Source organism: Portunus trituberculatus, chromosome 50 (assembly GCF_017591435.1).
Source record: "Portunus trituberculatus isolate SZX2019 chromosome 50, ASM1759143v1, whole genome shotgun sequence".
Classification (NCBI taxonomy): Eukaryota; Metazoa; Arthropoda; class Malacostraca; order Decapoda; family Portunidae; genus Portunus; species Portunus trituberculatus.
In genome coordinates, this window is record NC_059304.1 from 24856638 (window position 1) to 24877750 (window position 21113).

Below are 21113 nucleotides of genomic sequence, written 5' to 3' on the forward strand. Positions count from 1 at the left end.
CTTCACTGGCCCCTATTTTTTGAAAGGTTGCCATACTTGAAGGATGTTGTTGACCTACAGCAAACAAACCTTGAATGGAGACAACTATCTATGAGTTCTAGTGTGTCAAAAAGTTTAGAACACAGTGTGTTTTGGCAATCAGTTTTTGAAGCCAAAAATATAGCAGGGAATATACAGAATCCACAGCTCAGCAGGATGGTTTCACTACTGTTCTCACTCCCTTACTCAAATGCAGCTGTAGAAAGATTGTTTAGTCAACTGAAACTGATTAAGAATGACCATCGAGCATCACTTAAGAATGAAAGCGTACTTGGTCTAATTACAGCAAAGACAGCTTTCCAGAGGAAAGTTCAACATCAGGCTGCAGTCATAGATCCACCACATAGTATGCTTAGACTCCACAGTAAAATGAAAGCCAGTGCAGATAATGATGAATGTTCAAATATCAGAAAACTATTCCTAAGTGGTTTCAAGGAAAAATAATGTTTACAATTTAGTATCACTGTTGGTATGCCATATAAGGAAAGAGATGGGGAGAGCCAGACTCTGCCAGAGAGGAAAGTTGTGTTGTGTTACCTTTGTGACAGGAGTATAAATTTTATATTTGTAGTTTTGTTTATTGCAACAATGCCCAAAGAGAAGAAAATGTATTTTTTGGCATGTAGGATACAGTATATTTATTCATACCACAGAATATAGATTTTCATAGTCTTATTAATTGCACCAAAGAGAAGATTGTGTATTTTAAATTGGCATGTAGGATATATCCTGTACCATGGACCTCTGTAACACTGGAGTCCAGTGTTACAGAGGTCTATGGGAATTTGTGTAATTTATGTGAAAGGAACATATATTGTTATAGTCTTATTGTACCAAAGAGAAAGAATACTTATTTCAGTTGGCATGTAGGATTTATTTATTTACACTAAACAAGATCTGAATTATTTTTATGAATTATGAATTATTTTTATGAATTTTTGTGAATTAATAAGTAATTGTTAAACAATTAATTAAACGATTAAAAAGACAAATAGTACTTTTATATGACAACCTCTGTTTAGCTTGAATGAAAAGAATGCAAAAAATTATACCTGAGAAAGTTAGAGAAAATATAAAGAAATGTTGGAGTGAGGTCAAGGAAATCTAAGGAAATTTTACGAGAGGTTAAAGGAATTTAAGATTTTGGGTGTTGAAAGCACTGCTCCAATGTCAAGTTGCTGGTTAGTGCTCAGCGATGCACCAGACTTCAGAGTGAGATGATGCGCACCCAGCTACAGCTCCGATCTGAGCCGTTACAATTAATGTACGACTCGACTTTTGACAAAAAATTTATGAAATGCAGTGACTAGCATTCTTACAATTTTTTTAGGTCTGTTGGAATTTCGATTTGTAGGTCCAAAAATATTTGACTGAAGCTTCAGAGATCGCTGACAAAGCCATTGTTTACACCACAAGATTTGATGTTTCTTCCTCAAAAGTTTCTTTTTTTTGCAGTATGCAGAGCAACTGTAGTCCACAGTACAGTCTCTTAGCAGAATACCTCATTGGCAGACACAGACATTCCTACGTAAATAAAGCTAAATCAGAAGTGACCAGCGGTGCACGAGAACAAAGTGAGCAGTGTTGCAGCAGTTTGGCCGCTTGTTATTTTTTCAACACCACTACTGCAATACGTATCTGATACTTGATGCATGTACGGGGCTTTAGCACTCATGTGTTGTCATCCTTATCATGTGTAAGAATGTACAGTATCGACAAAAAAAAAAAGTCGGTTTTGGTATTACCTATCTTAATTCTGAAATGTAATGGTAAGGTTCTTTTCGGTATACCGATATTTCCTTTAAAACAACGGTAATATCGGTATCGGTACATATTTCTTTATTTGGTTTTAAAAAGTTTCTTTCATCTAACACTTTCGGACAGTATGTGAATACAATCACACAAAGTAGTTTTAGGTGACTTGTAATCAAGGGTGCGTCAATGATCTTACCCTTGTGGTGACACATCAGAGAGAGAGAGAGAGAGAGAGAGAGAGAGAGAGAGAGAGAGACAGACAGACAGACAGACAGACAGTGTTAATGTATGTAAGGTTTACATGTTATAATTATTCCTCTATCATCCTTACAAGTGTTTAATATTTTTCTACGTGCATGAAAACACGTAACGTACTTAGTGTCAGTATTCAATGCCATTTAAGGTGTCGCCTCGATGCGATATTGTTTGGGTGTTTGCTAACCCTAAAAAGCGGTATAGCCTCAAGGCATCACGAGTCTTCACTCTTCACGCTACACTCACAAGAGAGAGGCCGTCAGATTCAGATATGCGCAGGGAGATGATAAGGTAAACATCCGATTTTTTGAAGTATAAACCAAATGTCATAGTACCAACTTGATTGCATGCGTAGTTTATAACTAGTGTAATGTTCTGAAAGTGTTTTTATACCAGTGGATAATGTTACTTACAAGAAGTAACATAAAGAAACTTTGTCCAAAAAGATCTTACGGTCAAGCCTACTCAAATAAATTGTCAGAGGAAATACTGCTTTTCCTCGACCCTACATCGATGGGTTTGATTAGTAAAAACACATCCTTAGTGAGTCATTGGAGATTCTGCCAGCGCGCCTACACACACACACACACACACACACACACACACACACACACACACACACACAGAGAGAGAGAGAGAGAACATTTGAAACATTTATCACCAGTTCATGTAAAAATGTCATATGAATGCTATCATAATTTGTAATATCCAAAAAACTAGCTAGCCTATAATAAGCAAAGATTTTCAGGCAATTTGAAACAAACTGAAAATTTTGCCGACATATGAGGTATGTACAATAATAATAATCATGAAATATTATTAATAATAATAATAATAATAATAATAATAATAATAATAATAATAATGCAATGATAAAAATAAATGGAAAAATCTATGATAATAAAATAGTAGTAGTAGTAGTAGTAGAAGTAGTAATAATAATAATAATAATAATAATAATAATAATAATAATAATCTTAATAATTATAATAACAATAATTATGATAATAATAATAATAAAAAAAAAATAATAATAATAGCAATAATAACAGTAATAGTAATAACAAAATAGTGATGATAATGTTGACAAAGGTAACTGATAATATAAGAATGAAAATAACTAATAATAACAATAGTGATAATGATATACGTAATAACGAAAGACCATGATTATAAAATAATGTAATTGTAAAGAATCTATGACAACTCAGTGCAAGAATTAGCTATGTATGGAATTAAATGCAGATTTATTATAACAAAAAGTACAAATTAGATCAATTTAATATGGGAGACTAAACAATTAATATGAATTCAAGATGTATCTTTTTAGATTTCTTTTGAATATAGTAAGAGAGAGAGCATTATGAATATGAGGTGGAATAGAGTTTCATACAACAGGATCTACATTTATATACGTAAAGCTTAATGAAGAAATATTGTGAGGCGATGAGCTAGGTGTAGAAGGTTACCACGATTTCGAGTCCTATGGTCATGAGTTGGTAGGAGATTTTGTAGTTAATTTCTGTGAGTGATCATATATTGAGCAGCACATATTTTTATATTTTCAAGTTTTTATATATTTAAGTGCTTAAATAAAGGATATCTATGTGTGCAAAGTAGCTACTGTTGGGAATTATTAAAAAAATAATAATAATAAATTGCATTCTCAGAGGGATTACATATGTTGTATAGGTAGTGTGATGATTATGAAACTTTTAAGTTTTGGATCTTTGTTTTTTCCAAATGGTAGCTGTAGCTGAATTAAAAGCACTGGTTATAATTTTAAATGGTTGCCACAGGAATACAGGTTCACAAAACTTTTCAATAAAATTAATTAGAAGAAAAAATAAATAAATAAATAAACAAATTGATTGAATAATATCAAGAGAGCTCTCTCCCCACAATCACGTCGTTTTCGAATCACCTCACCTCACCGGAAAAGGATATGTCAGTCACCACAAAGTAAATACAAGAAAAAATATTACATAGTATAATCCAGTACTTCACACGGCCTCACTACACTTGACTCATTGGAGGAAGTACTAGACACCTACCGAAACGATAATTTACTCCCAGCAAGGCCTAATAGCTCTAGTTCAAGAGGTGCTGTGAACCTTCCATTAAAGGTAGTTGTGATCTCGTTGAACGCTTGCCTTTGTGTCTCACAACTCTAGGGGGCAGTCACAGCCTGCCCTCTAAAGACAACTCTCATTCTCCACACCAAACTACTACATGCACTTACCCCCCCCCCACCACACACACACTTAACTTAAAACTCAAAATTCAAAATGGCGACTTCAAATCCAGCCTCGGAGACCCTTTCTAGGGAGGGGATCAGAAACGTCCCAAGATCAGACTGCTCTCTCGGTGACGACCCAAAATGTCTTGACACCTCCCTCAACTTTTCTTTTCATTAACTCCTGCAACATTCGCGTTCATAATCTAATTTTCAATCTGTAGAACACCACCTCTCCTCTACTAAACCTCATCTTCTTTTCCTCACCGAAACACAGCTGTCTGAGGCAACTAACAGTAGCTCCTTTTCTGTTCCCTCCTACTTTCTCTATCTTCATTTTCGCTCCAAAGCTGGATGTTGCGTCTATGTGCTCAATAACTTAACTTGCTCTCATGCCCACGCTCTTGAATCTTCCGAGTTTTCCACCATCTGGCTTAGACTCAATAGTCATTCTCTAACTAAATTTAACCCCTCTGGTTAAAGTAAATTCTTTGACTATTTAACTTCCAAAGTGGAGCACATTCTGTCCCTCTACCCTTTTGCGGAGATCTCCATCCTTGGAGATTTCAATGTTCACCACCAGCTTTGGCTTTCCTCTTCCTTCACTGACCGTCCTGGTGAACTAGCCTTCAACTTTGCTATCCTCCATGACCTAGAGCAACTGCTGCAACACCCTACTCATTTTCATGACCTTCTTGGAGATACGCCTAAATATTTTGATCTTTTCCTTACCTCTAATCCTTCTGCTTATGCTGTCACCCTATCTTCTCCGTTGGGCTCTTCCGATCACAATCTCATTTCTGTATCTTGTCCTGTTTCTCCAGCGCCTCCTCAGGATCCCCCAAAGCGGAGGTGCCTCTGACGTTTTGCCTCTGCCAGTTAGGGGGACCTGAAGAGGTATTATGCTGATTTTTCCATAGAGTGATTACTGTTTCCGTGTCAGAGACCCATCTCTGTGTGCTGAACACATAACAGAGGTGATAGTGTCTGACATGGAGGCGTACATTCCTCATTCTTTCTCTCAACCAAAAATCTTCTAAACCTTGGTTTAACACAGCCTGTTCTTGTGCTATACATGATAGAGAGGTTGGCCACAAAAGGTACTTGAGCCTTCCATTTCTTGAATCTCATGTACTTTATATTTCTTATATTTCTGCCAGGAATCATGCCAAGTCTGTTCTTCAACTTTAAGTTTAAGAGGAAAGGGGAAAGAGAAGAGGTAAGTGGATGAGAGAGATAATGGAAGAAGGGATAGGAGGGATAGAAGGAGAAAGAGAGGAAAGTGCATGGGTGAATGAAAGAAGGAAGAGAGAAAGAAAGAAGTATATGTAAAAGAATTCTGAGAGAGAGAGAGAGAGAGAGAGAGAGAGAGAGAGAGAGAGAGAGAGAGAGAGAGAGAGAGAGAGAGAGAGAGAGAGAGAGAGAGAGAGAGAGAGAGAGAGAGAGATTCACACACTCTCCCGGACTTGCAAGGGGAGTGATGATTAAGTGGGTTTTTATTATTTGATGTTGCCCTTGACCAGCCTTTCCTTTCCCTCTTACATAGAAAAAAAAAAAACTTCGATATCGTTATTGGTGCTAACGGACTGGTTTTAAAAACACTCCAGTTTGAAGGTGGTCATGTGGAGCTGTGGATCCACGTTCGGGAAATATAATGTATTATGCCTTGTGGGCGAAATGACTTGTGGGCGAACTTGCATATATTCATGGGGTTGGTGCATTCAGTGCCGTACAAAAAATTATAATACCGAAAGAAAATATCGAAAAAATACCGAAATAGCGGTATATTGAAACATTTCTAGTACTGGCAATACCAGTAATGTTAAAGCTATAACATCGGTATTTCGGTATACCTGATTTCGGTGCACATCCGTAAATTCACGTGTTTTTCCCTGCTGGCCTCCCTGCCCATACACCTACCTCCTCTCACTTTACAACATTATTTCACTCCAAGTTAAAACACATTAATTTCCTGCGTTCACACGTATTTCGGAAACGTATACACTTTAATCACATTCCTTCACTACAAACAACAGCACCGTAAAGTTTGCAAGCATTTCCTTTACTCCGCACCAAGTTGTTCATTAACTAACTGTTTACTTTCTCTCTCTCTCTCTCTCTCTCTCTCTCTCTCTCTCTCTCTCTCTCTCTCTCTCTCTCTCTCTCTCTCTCTCTCTATATATATATATATATATATATATATATATATATATATATATATATATATATATATATATATATATATATATATATATATATATATATATATATATATATATATATATATATATATATATATATATATATATATATATATATATATATATATATATATATATATATATATATATATATATATATATATATATATATATATATATATATATATATATATATATATATATATATATATATATATATATATATATATATATATATATATATATATATATATATATATATATATATATATATATATATATATATATATATATATATATATATGTATATATATATATATATATATATATATATATATATATATATATATAGAGAGAGAGAGAGAGAGAGAGAGAGAGAGAGAGAGAGAGAGAGAGAGAGAGAGAGAGAGACTTTAGTGAGGGTAATGATAGAAAAGCTACTCCTATATCAAACTGGTGGGTGATTAATAAGTCAATTAGTGATTATATTTAGTTCTTCGTTCATTATCAGGTCACTTTAGTGAAGGTAAAGATGGACAACACGAGCAATTGCCTTCCAAACAAAACAAAAAAGAAAAGTTTATATACCACTGTACATTTCCTATATTTGGAGTTTTGAATGGTTGCATGGTTAAAACTTGCTCATAGAGAGAGAGAGAGAGAGAGAGAGAGAGAGAGAGATAACGCGACGGCGGCAACGTCTTTGTTGAATTACTTATCTATGTACGGAGATTCGAAACACCGGTGTGTTTGGTGACTAATCATTATCACTACCTTTGTTTCTTTTCCCGCTGTCGAAAGTCCCACCATGCATCACAATTCACGCGCCGTGCAAACTCAGCATCTCAGCATATTCCATCCTTGCAATCCATATTTCTACTCCTCCTGCTTTGCATTTTACAATTCTAGCGTCCATTCTTGCCTTTTTTTGGTGTTCTGCACCTTTTTGAGTCTCCTAACACAACACTGGCTCTCATTCCTGAATATAACGTATTTACGCTTCCATCCTTGCATTTTCACCCCTCCACCTCTTCCTCTTTCTCTCTCAGGCTCGGTCATTCGATTAATGAGTCATGATGTGGTTATTTGATATTGTTTATGGCATTGTATTGGTGTTTATGATGATCATAACGATGATGATGATGATGATTATGATAGTAATAACGCTTTGCTACAGTAGTAGTAGTAGTAGTAGTAGTAGTAGTAGTAGTAGTAGTAGTAGTAGTAGTAGTAGTAGTAGTAGGAGCAGCAGCAGCAGCAGCAGCAGCAGCAACAGCGGCAGCACCTCCACCAGCGCCAGCACAACCACCAACATCAGCAGTAGTAATAGTAGTGTAGTAATAATAGTAGTAGTAGATGTTGTTATTGTTGATGTTGTTGTTGTTGTTGTTGTTGTTATTATTATTATTATTATCATTATTATTACTATTATCATTACTATTATCATTATTATTACTATTATCATTATTATTATCATTATTATTATCATCATAATCATTATCACTGTCATTTTTTGTTATTATTATTATTGTTATTATCATTATTATTATTATTATTATTATTATTATTATTATTATTATTATTATTATTATTATTGTTGTTGTTGTTGTTATCATTATTATTATTATTATTATTATTATTATTATTATTATTATTATTATTACTATTTTTATTTTAATTATTGTTGTTGTTATTGTTGTTGACGATGATCTTACCATGATGAGGGCAGTCCCTTACCAATATCTTCTGCATCATCCATCCAAAAGAGCAAAAGAAAGAAAACAAACCAAAAGGCAATGGGTGGCTAGTATGGATGCAAAGAAAATAAGACAACTCCAGACAACTACAAATACTCAAAAAGAATATCACCCAAAAATTCACTCAGCTAACGCTTAAATGCTGGCAATGAAGAAGCAGACACAACCTACTCAGGAAGAGAATTCCAAGGCCTCTAGTGCGGTCGTGGAGCACTTTCTGTCCCTCTACCCTTTCACAGAAATCTCCATTCTTGGAGATTTCAATGTTTACCACCAGCTTTGGCTTTCCTCTCCCTTCACTGATCTTCCTAGTGAACTAGCCTTCAGCTTTGCAATCCTCCATTACCTAGAGCAACTGGTACAACACTCTACTCTTATTCATGACCGTGTTGGAGATATGCTCGACATTCTTGATTTTTTCCTTACCTCTTATCCTTTTGTTTATGCTATTACCCTATTTTCTCCGTTGGGCTCCTCCGATCACAATTTCATTTCTGTATCTTGTCCTATTTCTCCAGCGCCTCCTCAGGATCCCACAAAGCGGAAGTGCCTCCGGCATTTTGTTTCTGCCAATTAGGGGGACCTGAGGAGATACGAGTATTATGCTGATTTTCCCTGAAATGATTACTGTTTCCGTGTCAGAGACCTTTGTGCTGAACACATAACAGAGATGATGGTGACATGAAGGCGTACATTCCTCATTCTTTCTCTCAACCAAAACTCTCCTAAACCTTCGTTTAACATAGCCTGTTCTCGTGCTATACATGATAGGGAGTTTGCCCACAGTAGGTACTTGAGCCTTCCATCTCCTGAATCTTATGCACTTTATATTTCTGCCAGGAATCATGCCAAGTCTGTTCTTCAACTTGCCAAACACTCCTTCATAAATAGAAAATGTCAAAATCTTTCAAACTCAAACTTCCCTCGAGACTTCTGGCATCTAGCCAAAAACATCTCCAATAACTTTACTTATTCATTTTTCCCTTCTTTATTTCATTCTGATGGCACCACTGCCATCTCTTCTGTCTCTAAAGCTGAACTCTTCTCTCAAACCTTTGCTAACAGCTCCACCTAGGATGATTCTGGGCTTGTCTTTCCTTCTCCTCCTCCCTCTGAGTATTTCATGCCTACAATTAAAGTTCTTCGTAATGATGTTTTCCATGCCCTCACTGGCCTAAACCCTCGGAAGGCTTATGGACGTGATGGGGTCCCTCCTATTGTTCTCAAAACCAGTGCTTGCACCTTGCTTGGCCAAACTCTTTCAACTATGTCTATCGACTTCTACCTTTCCTTCTTGCTGGAAGTTTGCTACATTCAGCCTGTTCCTAAAAAGGGTGACCGTTCTAATCCCTCAAACTACCGTCCTATAGCTTTAATCTCTTGCTTGTCTAAAGTTTTAATCTATCCTCAATAGGAAGATTCTTAAATATCTGTCACTTCACAATCTTCTATCTGATCGCAAGTATGGCTTCCGTCAAGGTCACTCTACTGGTGATCTTCTGGCTTTCCTTACTGAGTCTTGGTCATCCTCTTTAGAGATTTCGGTGAAACTTTTGCTGTTGCGTTAGACATATCAAAAGCTTTTGATAGAGTCTGGCACAAAGCTTTGATTTCAAACTGCCTCCTACGGTTTCTATCCTTCTCTCTGCAACTTTATCTCAAGTTTCCTTTCCGACCGTTCTATTGCAGCTGTGGTAGACGGCCACTGTTCTTCTCCTAAATCTATTAATAGTGGTGTTCCTCAGGGTTCTGTCCTGTCACCCACTCTCTTTCTATTATTCATTAATGATCTTCTTAACCAAACTTCTTGCCCTATCCACTCCTACGCTGATGATACCACCTACATCTTTCCACGTCCTTTCAGAGACGACCAACCCTTCAGGAAGTCAACAGATCACGCAGGGACGCCACAGAACGCCTGACTTCTGATCTTTCTAAGATTTCCGATTGGGGCAGAGAAAATCTAGTAGTTTTCAATGCCTCAAAACTCAATTCCTCCATCTATCAACTCGACACAACCTTCCAGACAACTATCCCCTCTTCTTCAATGACACTCAACTGTCTCCCTCTTCCACACTGAATATCCTCGGTCTGTCCTTTACTCATAATCTTAACTGGAAACTTCACATCTCATCTCTTGCTAAAAACAGCTTCTATGAAGTTAGGCGTTCTGAGGCGTCTCCGCCAGTTTTTCTCGCCCCTCCAACTGCTAACTCTGTACAAGGGCCTTATCCATCCCTGTATGAAGTACTCTTCGCATTTTTGAGAGGGGTTCCAGTCACACAGTTTTATTAGATAGGGTGAAATCAAAAGCTTTTCGTCTCATCAACTTCCTTCCTCTAACTGACTTCCTTCAGCCTCTTTCTCACCGCCGAAATGTTGCATCTCTTTCTATTTTTTATCTCTATTTTCATGCTAACTGTTCTACTGATCTTGCTAACTGCATGCCTCCCCTCTTCCTGCGGCCTCACTGCACTAGGCTTTCTTTTTCCTCTCACCCTTATTCTGTCCAACTTTCTAACGCAAGAGTTAACCAGTACTTTCAATCATTCATACCTTTCTGTGGCAAACTCTGGAACTTCCTGCCTGGTTCTGTATTTCCGTCTTCCTACAACTTGACTTCTTTTAAGAGGGAGGTTTCAAGGCATTTCTTCCTTAATTTTCACTAACTCTTCGTTTCTCTTTAAGGGAACCAGCACTCAAGTGGAACTTTTTTTATATATTCTGTTGCCCTTGGCTGGCTTCCCTCCTGCATAAAAAGAAAAAAAATCTTATATGCAAGTGAAATTTCAAGAAAGAATCCACTAAAATACCCAGGTCTCTAAATTCATTCTTATTGGAACAGGATTCACCCCATTATAATAGTCAACATGTACAAAATTGTATCTGCTGATTGCTGAAGTGAGTACGAGCACATTTGTTGACAGAAGTTAAGGGTCCAAGAAAGACTCCTTCGGTACAAAAAAGACACATCATTCTCTATAATAATACTAGCCGGTAACTCATCTGATTTGGTAAGTGGAAGAGCAAGATAATCGAGTTTCAAGTCATCAGCAAACAAGACAACTTTACTCTTAAGTTCAGAAACAATATGGTTAATATAAATCAAGAATAGCATGGGTCCTACAATAGATCCTTGTGGGAAACCGCTCAAAACATAAGTCACGACTAGGAAAAACCGTGAACCACAACTTTCATCTTTTACCCTAACAAAAACACAATCAGCCATCCAAGCAAGGGATTACTCTAATAGAAGAAATGTTGCTGCTGCTGCTGTATATTCGCTATCAGATAAATAATAGATAATTGGGTGTTAGGTTTTCCTTGCAAGAGACGCTACAAAATAAAACATAATCATAACAGAATCAGAGGTAAGAATATGTAGAAGAAAGTAAGAGGAAAGACGTGAGTTAATTTGACTTTTTTTTTTTTCCCCAGCGTTCCTCCACTGCTATACTTTCGAGCAATGTAACCCCAGCTAGTCAGTTCAAAGTCACTGTGTTTTGATTCATGAATAAATTGCCTGCGTTGGATACCTCTCCTTCCTTTTACTTCACCCAGACGCTTCCTCATCATTCTCGTTTGAACTTGTAGCACCGTTCGTTGCGCCGCCACAACAGAACCTTCAGCCACACTCTCAAAGTCAAGGTCATGGCCGTTTCCGTTTGGTTGCCGCCAGCCACACACCCCACTCTCCATGACCCGCAGACCTACTCAGCACCACCTGCTTGTTGCCAGGGCTGCCACTCTAAATTTTCATTCCTCCCTACCACTCGCGCGCATTTCCCCTACTTTTACCTACCAAACGTGCACATTTTTCCTTACTTTTCACATACGCCAATCCCAAAATTCCTATTTGTACATGCATATATTATTGTGTGAAAATAAACGTATTTATACTTTTTGCAGTTTTATTCTTTTACTACAGAAGAAATAAAAAAAAAACTTTCTGGTATCGAAAAATTCACTTTTCTTCGGTATATTATCATGTCAGACTGGACGATGTACGCGGGAAATAAGCGATCGACTCTCGTCCTAATGGAGAGTGTCTCGCCACATTGCACCATACTCCCACATGTTGCGTCATATATATATATATATATATATATATATATATATATATATATATATATATATATATATATATATATATATATATATATATATATATATATATATATATATATGTGTGTGTGTGTGTGTGTGTGTGTGTGTGTGTGTGTGTGTGTGTATATGTATATGATCCATATTTCATAAGCTATAATGGGTGTCCAGACATATATATCCATATTTCATAAACTATAATGGGTGTCCAGACAAATATTTATGTTTGAAATAAAAAAAAAAATATCCCTTACATATTGTCAATAAACTCTCGTTTCCCTTTCAAATTGCTATTTTCCCCGTAGGTGTCCCCTACCCCCTACATTAAGCTAAAATCACCTACTGTAGGGGATTTCCCCTACGAGTGGCAGCCTTGCTTGTTGCTGATGTTGCTAGACACACAACGCCTTTTAGAGCGCCAGCAAGACCCAACATCCCCAGTTGAAAAGGGCTAGGTCATAAGGGAATAAATGGTAAATATTGTACTTTGTTCGCGTGGAGGCATGGTGAAAAATGAAGACATAGAAATATTCGTTTATATCCTACCCTGAAAGGAGTGAGGCTCCTGTTTTACTGTTCTTATTTCGTTATATTTGCCTACTTGGTACGAGTCTGTTTTGGCGTGTTATCTGCCGTGCTAAATCAGCAACAATCCAGGATGCATAGGTGTAGTGTTTCGAAATTCACGTTTCATCTCCGTTTAACACAAAGCTTAGAGCTATTCTGGAGCTCCAGGTTCAGACGCATTTAGACGAATGTTCATGGTGAATACTCCATCACGATGTTATAATGACCTTTTTGTTGCATTCCTCCTTGATGTAAGGACTATTGTTAGATGAGTGGCAATAAATTTCCTGATTGTAATGTATACTTCAATCCCAATTTAGTACTATTACCTCAGTTTTATTTTTCATTGCAAAATTAACTATATTTTCTAATTCTAGAATAAATTCCTCCGTGACGTAAGGACTCTCTTTAGATAGTATTTTATAGTATTTAACTTCAGTCTAGAATAGATGGAATAGTGCAGGTAGACACCACCTTTTAAAATAGATAAAATCGAAACAGAAAACGCATGGTAGATAACATAACAAAACTGTACAAAAAACAATAAGAAGAATATACACGCAACACTTTCCTTGACAACATCCCTTACATCGGACGGTAAATTTACTCCCGAGTACTTGCTTCACTGACTCTAGTTAATTTATTGGTAATTGTTTAACTAATCCCAATGACGCAGCTTTCAGATCAGATCAGCTCAGTCACGCGTTACACCTCCATGCATTGTCAAGTCTACTCCTATGGATTCCTCCAGCCACGTGGCGCACCGAAGTGCGGGAGAATGACTTGGTGGTGGGTGTCAAAAACAACCTCGATCCCTGACTGACGGTCACAAGACGGGGCACTGAGTCACTGCAGAATACTCGTATAAACACGAGAAAGGATCCACTGTTTTACTTTGTTTGGTCTGCTTAGAAATTTGCTACTATTACAGAAGGTTAAGTACAATTTAAGTGCTATATGAAAAAAAGTAAATATGTGAAATAAACAGTAAAGGTTTCATATTACCTGTTTAGTATCATTAGCAAGGTGTCATTGAATTATGAGGAAAATGGAGAGAGAGAGAGAGAGAGAGAGAGAGAGAGAGAGAGAGAGAGAGAGAGAGAGAGAGAGAGAGAGAGAGAGAGAGAGAGAGAGAGAGAGAGTGTGTGTGTGTGTGTGTGTGTGTGTGTGTGTGTGTGTGTGTTGTTTTATGTTGTGTGTGTGTGTGTGTGTGTGTGTGTGTGTGTGTGTGTGTGTGTGTGTCACCTCGCGGATTCATATACTTAAGTAATCATGATGATGTAGATTGTAGAAGATTGGCTCTGTATAAGGAAGGAACTAACAGCATACACTATTATACTACATGAGTATATAGCATCACACACACACACACACACACACACACACGGCCCGGTAGCTCAGTGGTTAGAGCGCTGGCTTCACAAGCCAGATGACCGGGGTTCGATTCCCCGGCCGGGTGGAGATATTTGGGTGTGTCTCCTTTCACGTGTAGCCCCTGTTCACCTAGCAGTGAGTAGGTACGGGATGTAAATCGAGTTGTGACCTTGTTGTCCCGGTGTGTGGTGTGTGCCTGGTCTCAGGCCTATCCGAAGATCGGAAACAATGAGCTCTGAGCTCGTTCCTTAGGGTAACGTCTGGCTGTCTCGTCAGAGACTGCAGCAGATCAAACAGTGAATTACACACACACACACACACGAACAACAACAATAATAACATTTAGGCATAATCAGCAGCAAAGTCTCGTTGGTGCGACTGATTTACTTGTATTTAGATCAAATCAGCCTCCACTGCTGTCCCATGAGAGGTGTTTAGGGTCCTCCTGAGAACTTCGCCGCCTGGAGGAAATGCCTTGACTCCTCTCGACAGGATTCGATGCTCTCAGTAGTTCATCCCGAAGTGTCGAATCGGTTCCATAGATAAACATTTATAGTACGTTATAGTACGTGAGTTGTTGCTGTTGTCTTTGTTGCTGATGTTGTTCTTCCTTTAGTGAGAGAGAGAGAGAGAGAGAGAGAGAGAGAGAGAGAGGTTGCAAATTAATTAAAATGCTCTAAGTAAAAATTAACATCTTTAGGAAAACCTAGGTGTGTGTGTGTGTGTGTGTGTGTGTGTATGTGTGTGTTTTGGCCATGATGAGGAACTATTAATGAGTCATCATCACTCTCTCTCTCTCTCTCTCTCTCTCTCTCTCTCTCTGATCATGACAAAAGTAGAGTGAGTCAGAGGGAGTGAGCTGATTTGAGGTGTGTGTGTGTGTGTGTGTGTGTGTGTGTGTGTGTGTGTGTATTGTCACTCTCACGCTCATGGTCACCTTTGCCTGCGCTCTGAGTCATCCTTGTCTCCACCTCCCTCATCACCCCCTATTCCCTGCCCTACTTCCTCTTATCTTCCCTCTCTTCCTCTCCTTCCCCCTCCACGCAGAAAGGGAGGAAGGAAGAAGGGGCGGTATCTACTTCAGGCGACTGTGAAAAAAAAAAATGTGTTCAATTGGTGATGGTAAAGTGGTGGTCGTGGTGGTGATGGTGATGGTGATGGTGGTGGTGGTGGTGGTGGTATTACTGTTGTTGTTGTTGTTGTTGCTGTTGTTGTTATGATCAGTAATGTGTGAATGATGTCAATGATGCAAGAGAGAGAGAGAGAGAGAGAGAGAGAGAGAGAGAGAGAGAGAGAGAGAGAGAGAGAGAGAAGGACGACGAGGGAGAAAAGAAAGAAAGGGTTAAATAGAGATCATTCCTTCATCCCTCCCTCCCAATCTTTTACCTGCCTCTTCTCTCACCTTTCCTTACCATCCCCTTCCTCTTTCTCCCTGACTCCTTCCCCAGTCTTCCAGTACCTCTTCTTCATCTTACTTTCTCACACTTAACTCCCTTCTTTCTTCTCTGCTACTCTTCCATTTTCCTTCATCGTCAATCTATCCCTGCACCCGTTTACTTTCCTTCTCTCTTTCCTATTTTCTTTGTCATCTGTTTCCCTCCCCCTCTTTCTCTTCACTTTGCACCTCTTTCCGCTCTCTCATCCTCCCCATTCCTCCTTCCTATATTCTTAACTCCTTCAGTACTGGGACACATTTCTATCATAAGTTTTGGGTATTTTAGACAATTTAATTTATTCTTCAACTCTCCCTCACTCACTCACTGTCCTTTACCGTGAACTAATGGATGTCCTGTAGTTGATACCTTGTTTCTTAATATCTTGTTCATTGAATGATAGAACTTCAGAGAACTGAGCTGGAATCAGTCTGAAATGCTGTCAAAATTTCCCTTATTCATTTCTAGTTCTTGAATAAGATGATGATATTCACCACTCTCCAGTCGTTTCATATTTGCTTCATGTACCCAATTCTTTTTCCTCTTATTATTCAAGGCTAAAGATAATATTAATAACTTTTTTTTTCCTCCAACTCCTCCATGTCAGGGGAACATATAATACTACCTTCCTTCGCTGCAGGTCCAGTCTCTACTACAGGGAATGTCTCGCCTAGCATCGCGTGTGAACATACCCATAGCAACTAAAGTCAGCCCGACTCTGGTGCGTCGTGTGCCTCGTCTCTGGTGTGAAACGGCCTTAAAATCGTCAAATAGTAAGCAGAATAACTATGAAAACGCGTCCTGGTACTGAAGGGGTTCCCTTCAAGAATTAGAATTCTCCATTCATTCGAACACATGCAAATACCAAACATGCACAAAACACAACTGCTCTAATATGGCAGTTATTTGAATTATGAGCGTCGTTTCTAATTCTCTAGAACTCCTCAGTGTTGTTGTTGTTGTTTTCTTTTTTTTTTTTTATGTAGTATCTATCAGGCGAAAGAAGGAAGGAGGGTTCAGGGAGAGAGAGAAAAGGTGGTGGCAATGTGGGAGCGGTTAGTTAGGGTGAAGTCTGAGAGTGGTAAGGTCGTGGTTAGGAAAGGGAGGGAGGGAGGAAGAGCATGAAAGGGGCTGGAGGGAGGGAGGAAGAGAGGGCGAGGGAGGGTTAAAAGAATGAGAGGGGTAGTATTGTGGTAGGGATGTTAGCAAATATATCCTGTTGACCAGAGAGAGAGAGAGAGAGAGAGAGAATCTACGTACATTGTTACTCTATCTCCTCTATGTCGACTTTCTTCCCCCGCTTCTCCCTGTTCTTTGTCTCGTATTTCCTCTCCTATATCTTGCATGTTTAGTGACTCAGATTTCATGTTTTTTTTTTCTTTTTTTTTTTTTTTCTTTTTATATGGTTCAATGATTCTCTCTCTCTCTCTCTCTCTCTCTCTCTCTCTCTCTCTCTCTCTCTCTCTCTCTCTCTCTCTCTCACACACACACACACACACACACACACACACACACACACACACACACACACACACATAATGACCAGTGTGTGTGTGTGTGTGTGTTTGTGTTCCTTAGTGACTTGGCAACATCAGCTAGCTCGAATACATAGGAATAACGAATAAATATGCGTAACCACGTTTCTCTGTCTCCTTTCAAAATGCATTCTATAGGCTGCTTCACACACACACACACACACACACACACACACACACACACACACACACACACAGGATTTCTTATCGTCCATTTTCGAAGGTTTACTTTTATTTTATTTTATTTTATTTCTATTCCTTGGGTTGAGTATATAACGTTTTTTTTTCATAAGTAAATAGATAAGTAGAAAAAGAAAAGTTTTATTGCTAACATCAGTGTCAATACATACTTATATAATACGTACTGTACATACCACATATACATTAGCAACTGTTCGTCCAGTCGTAGCTCATAGAAATAAGTAGTAGTAGTAGTAGTAGTAGTAGTAGTAGTAGTAGTAGTAGTACAAGCAGTAGTAGAAGTATATAGTTGTAGTAGTATTAGTAGTAGTAGTAGGAGGAGGAGAAGGAGGAGGAGGAGAAGGAGAAGGAGGTACTGCGATAGTTCACTGCCTTCATTTTTAATTTCAACCTAAGTTACAGGCAACGTGCAAATGAGAAGAGAAGGAAGGAAAGGATTATAAAAAGAAACGGTCGACGTGAGAGGGAGGAAAAGACCGATCAAATTAAAATTATTACTAGAGGACAGAATTGACACCACTACCACCACCACCAGCACGGCAACCATATTTGCCTTTAAATCTGCGACCTCATCCTACCCTGGGGATACGTTTTGACCTGTCGCGACCTCTCCTCACAGTCTGCCTCTCTCCCCTGAGTCAGCATCAAAGGGGGGGAGGGGAAATACGGTATAGGGAAGGAAACACCGCTTTCTTTCATGACCCCTGCCCTGTTTGTCCTTGCCCCCACCCTCTCCCCCATTTTGCCCTTGCCCTCCTCCCCCCTTCTCTCTCTCTCTCTCTCTCTCTCTCTCTCTCTCTCTCTCTCTCTCTCTCTCTCTCTCTCTGTTAATCATAAAACTGAGGTTATGCTTTATTTTCCCACTTTTTGTTTAGCATGTAGCTGTCTGTCCTTGTATTCCGATGTAGTATAATGTTCGTGTTTATTTGTGCTGCTCTCGTTTCCCTTTCTGCTCTATGACAGATAATGAGGGAAGGCGATGGTGCGTTGTGTTGATAAGATGAGAATGGGGGGGGAGTATGGGGATGAGAAGTGCTATATAGTAGGATGGGGTGGGTGGTGGTCGTTGGGGCCTTGGGTGGTTGAAGGAGTAGATTGTGGGCGTGTGAGGACTTGTTGCAAAGATTTGAAAGAAGCACCCACTTATACAGTACCTCCTCTTGCAGTATACCCCTAAACCTTACACATGCCTTCCACACGCTCTCTCTCTCTCTCTCTCTCTCTCTCTCTCTCTCTCTCTCTCTCTCTTCCACCCGACGTATGTCCTTCTTTCTCTGTCTCTGTGCAACCTTCTTGTCCTCGCCATCAGTCCTTCCTTCACCCGGCTAATGTCTCTCAGAGAACTCGCAATCCTTCTGTATAGTCCCCCTATGCTCCTACTCCCACACATGCCCTCTCCCCGCTTTTTTTCTCCTCTTCCTTCACTGTCCTTGCCATTGCAGTCGATTACAATGCAAGGTCTTGAAAAAAAGTCATTGATAAAGTCTGGCAACCTTCCTGTGTGTGTGGTTAGGTGTTTACGATCGTGGTTTGTTTCTCATTATGTGATGGTGGTAGTAGTGATGGTGGTGGAAGAGCTTCATACTTTTTACCGCACATAGCAAGATAATACATACTATTAACTTTTCACTTCCTTCTTGACAAAGGACTTCCCTTTCTTTGCATTCGTACGCACTGTTTCCTGTCGCTTTTTTTTTTTCTCTCTCTCTCTCTCTCTCTCTTCTACCAAAAATGTGTTATCTCCAGTATTTATGCCTTCTAAATGAGCAACCAGTCATTCTCTCTTAATCCTTCCACAGCCTTTCCTCCTCCCCACCTCCCTCATCTCCCTGCCTTTCCTCCCTTCTCGGCTGTCTGCTCTCTCCTTCGAAGCTCGCGGCGCTCTACACCACGTGGGTCTGTTGACACCACTCCCCGTGCTTCTCTGCCTCTCCCCCACCATCACCTCCTCCTTTTTCATGTGGATATAATTGTAGTTGCTGACAATCGCCCTAAGCTTTCTCCGCACCATCGCCTCGCTTCGAGGTTGCAAGCAGTGCCCTCCCTTACTTTTGTAGGACTGAATGAGTACTTACAGTACTGTACGTACAAGTACCTTGTCACTTATATGCAATGTTTTGTTTGGTCTATCATTCACTATGATTTCTGTTTATTATCATTATTTCTTTTAACATTTGGTGTAATTTACTCGGTAACAATTGATTTAAATTCCTTCTTTTTCCTCCTCCTCATATATATATATATATATATATATATATATATATATATATATATATATATATATATATATATATATATATATATATATATATATATATATATTATTCACAACAATATTATGGATATTTTTCTCATCTTTTTACTCTCTCTCTCTCTCTCTCTCTCTCTCTCTCTCTCTCTCTCTCTCTCTCTCTCTCTAGTGTGGTTATTGTATTGCGTCATGGAAACACAATACAGTAAAACCTCGCTTGACGAACGTCTCTAAGGACGAACAATTCGGGAGACGACCAAAAAATTTGTCAATACAGAAGCTCCCCAACTTACGAACATAATGGGGACCGAGAGGCTGTTCTTAACTCCATTTGTTCGTATATCCAAAGTCGGGTCTCCATTGCCTTTTTCCCATTGTTTTAAAGTTTTGTTTACATTAAGAATACCTGTACATAAATCCCAATAAGTACGACATACCTTATACAGTACCTGTAATATGTAATGCTTTTAATATTAATTTACTCGGTAACAATTGATTTACATTCCTTCTTTTTCCTCCTCCTCATATACTTATATATATATATATATATATATATATATATATATATATATATATATATATATATATATATATATATATATTATGGATATTTTTCTCATCTTTTTACTTCTTACTTTCCTAATACTAGTAACATCAGGTGTTGCGAAGGAATCTGCTGCACTATAATTAGGCTGGCCAGATAACGAGTGTGGTGGCAGAGGTTACCTGGGCTTGTTTGTGACCACCTCACCAAGAGAGAGAGGGAGAGAGGGAGGGAGTGAGGGAGGATTGTCAAGCCAACCTCTCTCTCTCTCTCTCTCTCTCTCTCTCTCTCTCTCTCTCTCTCTCTCCATGAGTTTTTCTTTATGTTTTCTTGTTCCCCTCCCGTTCTACATTTATTTTTTATTAGTTTGACTTATTTCATTTTACTTTTCCACAACCAATATCCCACAATGGCTCCCTCAGTCCTTTACTTCTCGTCTTAAGGCGGGTTCACACGTGCCAATTTGCGACTGAATTTTCTTCTTCCAGTGACGATACTGAAGCGGTGATTGCTCATTTTTTTGGCGTACCGGAAGAGTCAACAGAAAAGAAAATGTCTGCACATATGTCCCTAGCTAAGTAGAAGGGAAGAAAGGAGTGTCTACCACACTAATTTTAAAGAAACTGCACTCAAAGTAAAATCCTGACAAGTCTTCGGGTCGCCAAAAGAAGAGCATGCAAGCGTGCACACACACACACACACACACACACGGCCCGGTAGCTCAGTGGTTAGAGCGCTGGCTTCACAAGCCAGATGACCGGGGTTCGATTCCCCGGCCGGGTGGAGATATTTGGGTGTGTCTCCTTTCACGTGTAGCCCCTGTTCACCTAGCAGTGAGTAGGTACGGGATGTAAATCGAGG

General features: G+C 38.8%; 1 long non-coding RNA gene across 1 annotated transcript; it reads left to right on the top strand.

The window, feature by feature from the left end:
• Positions 1–2290: 2290 nt before the first annotated feature.
• Positions 2291–13915, top strand: LOC123500090. The gene is made up of 2 exons (XR_006673170.1): positions 2291–2340; positions 13591–13915. It is a non-coding gene; the product is annotated as an uncharacterized LOC123500090 (long non-coding RNA).
• The last annotated feature ends 7198 nt before the right edge of the window (positions 13916–21113 follow it).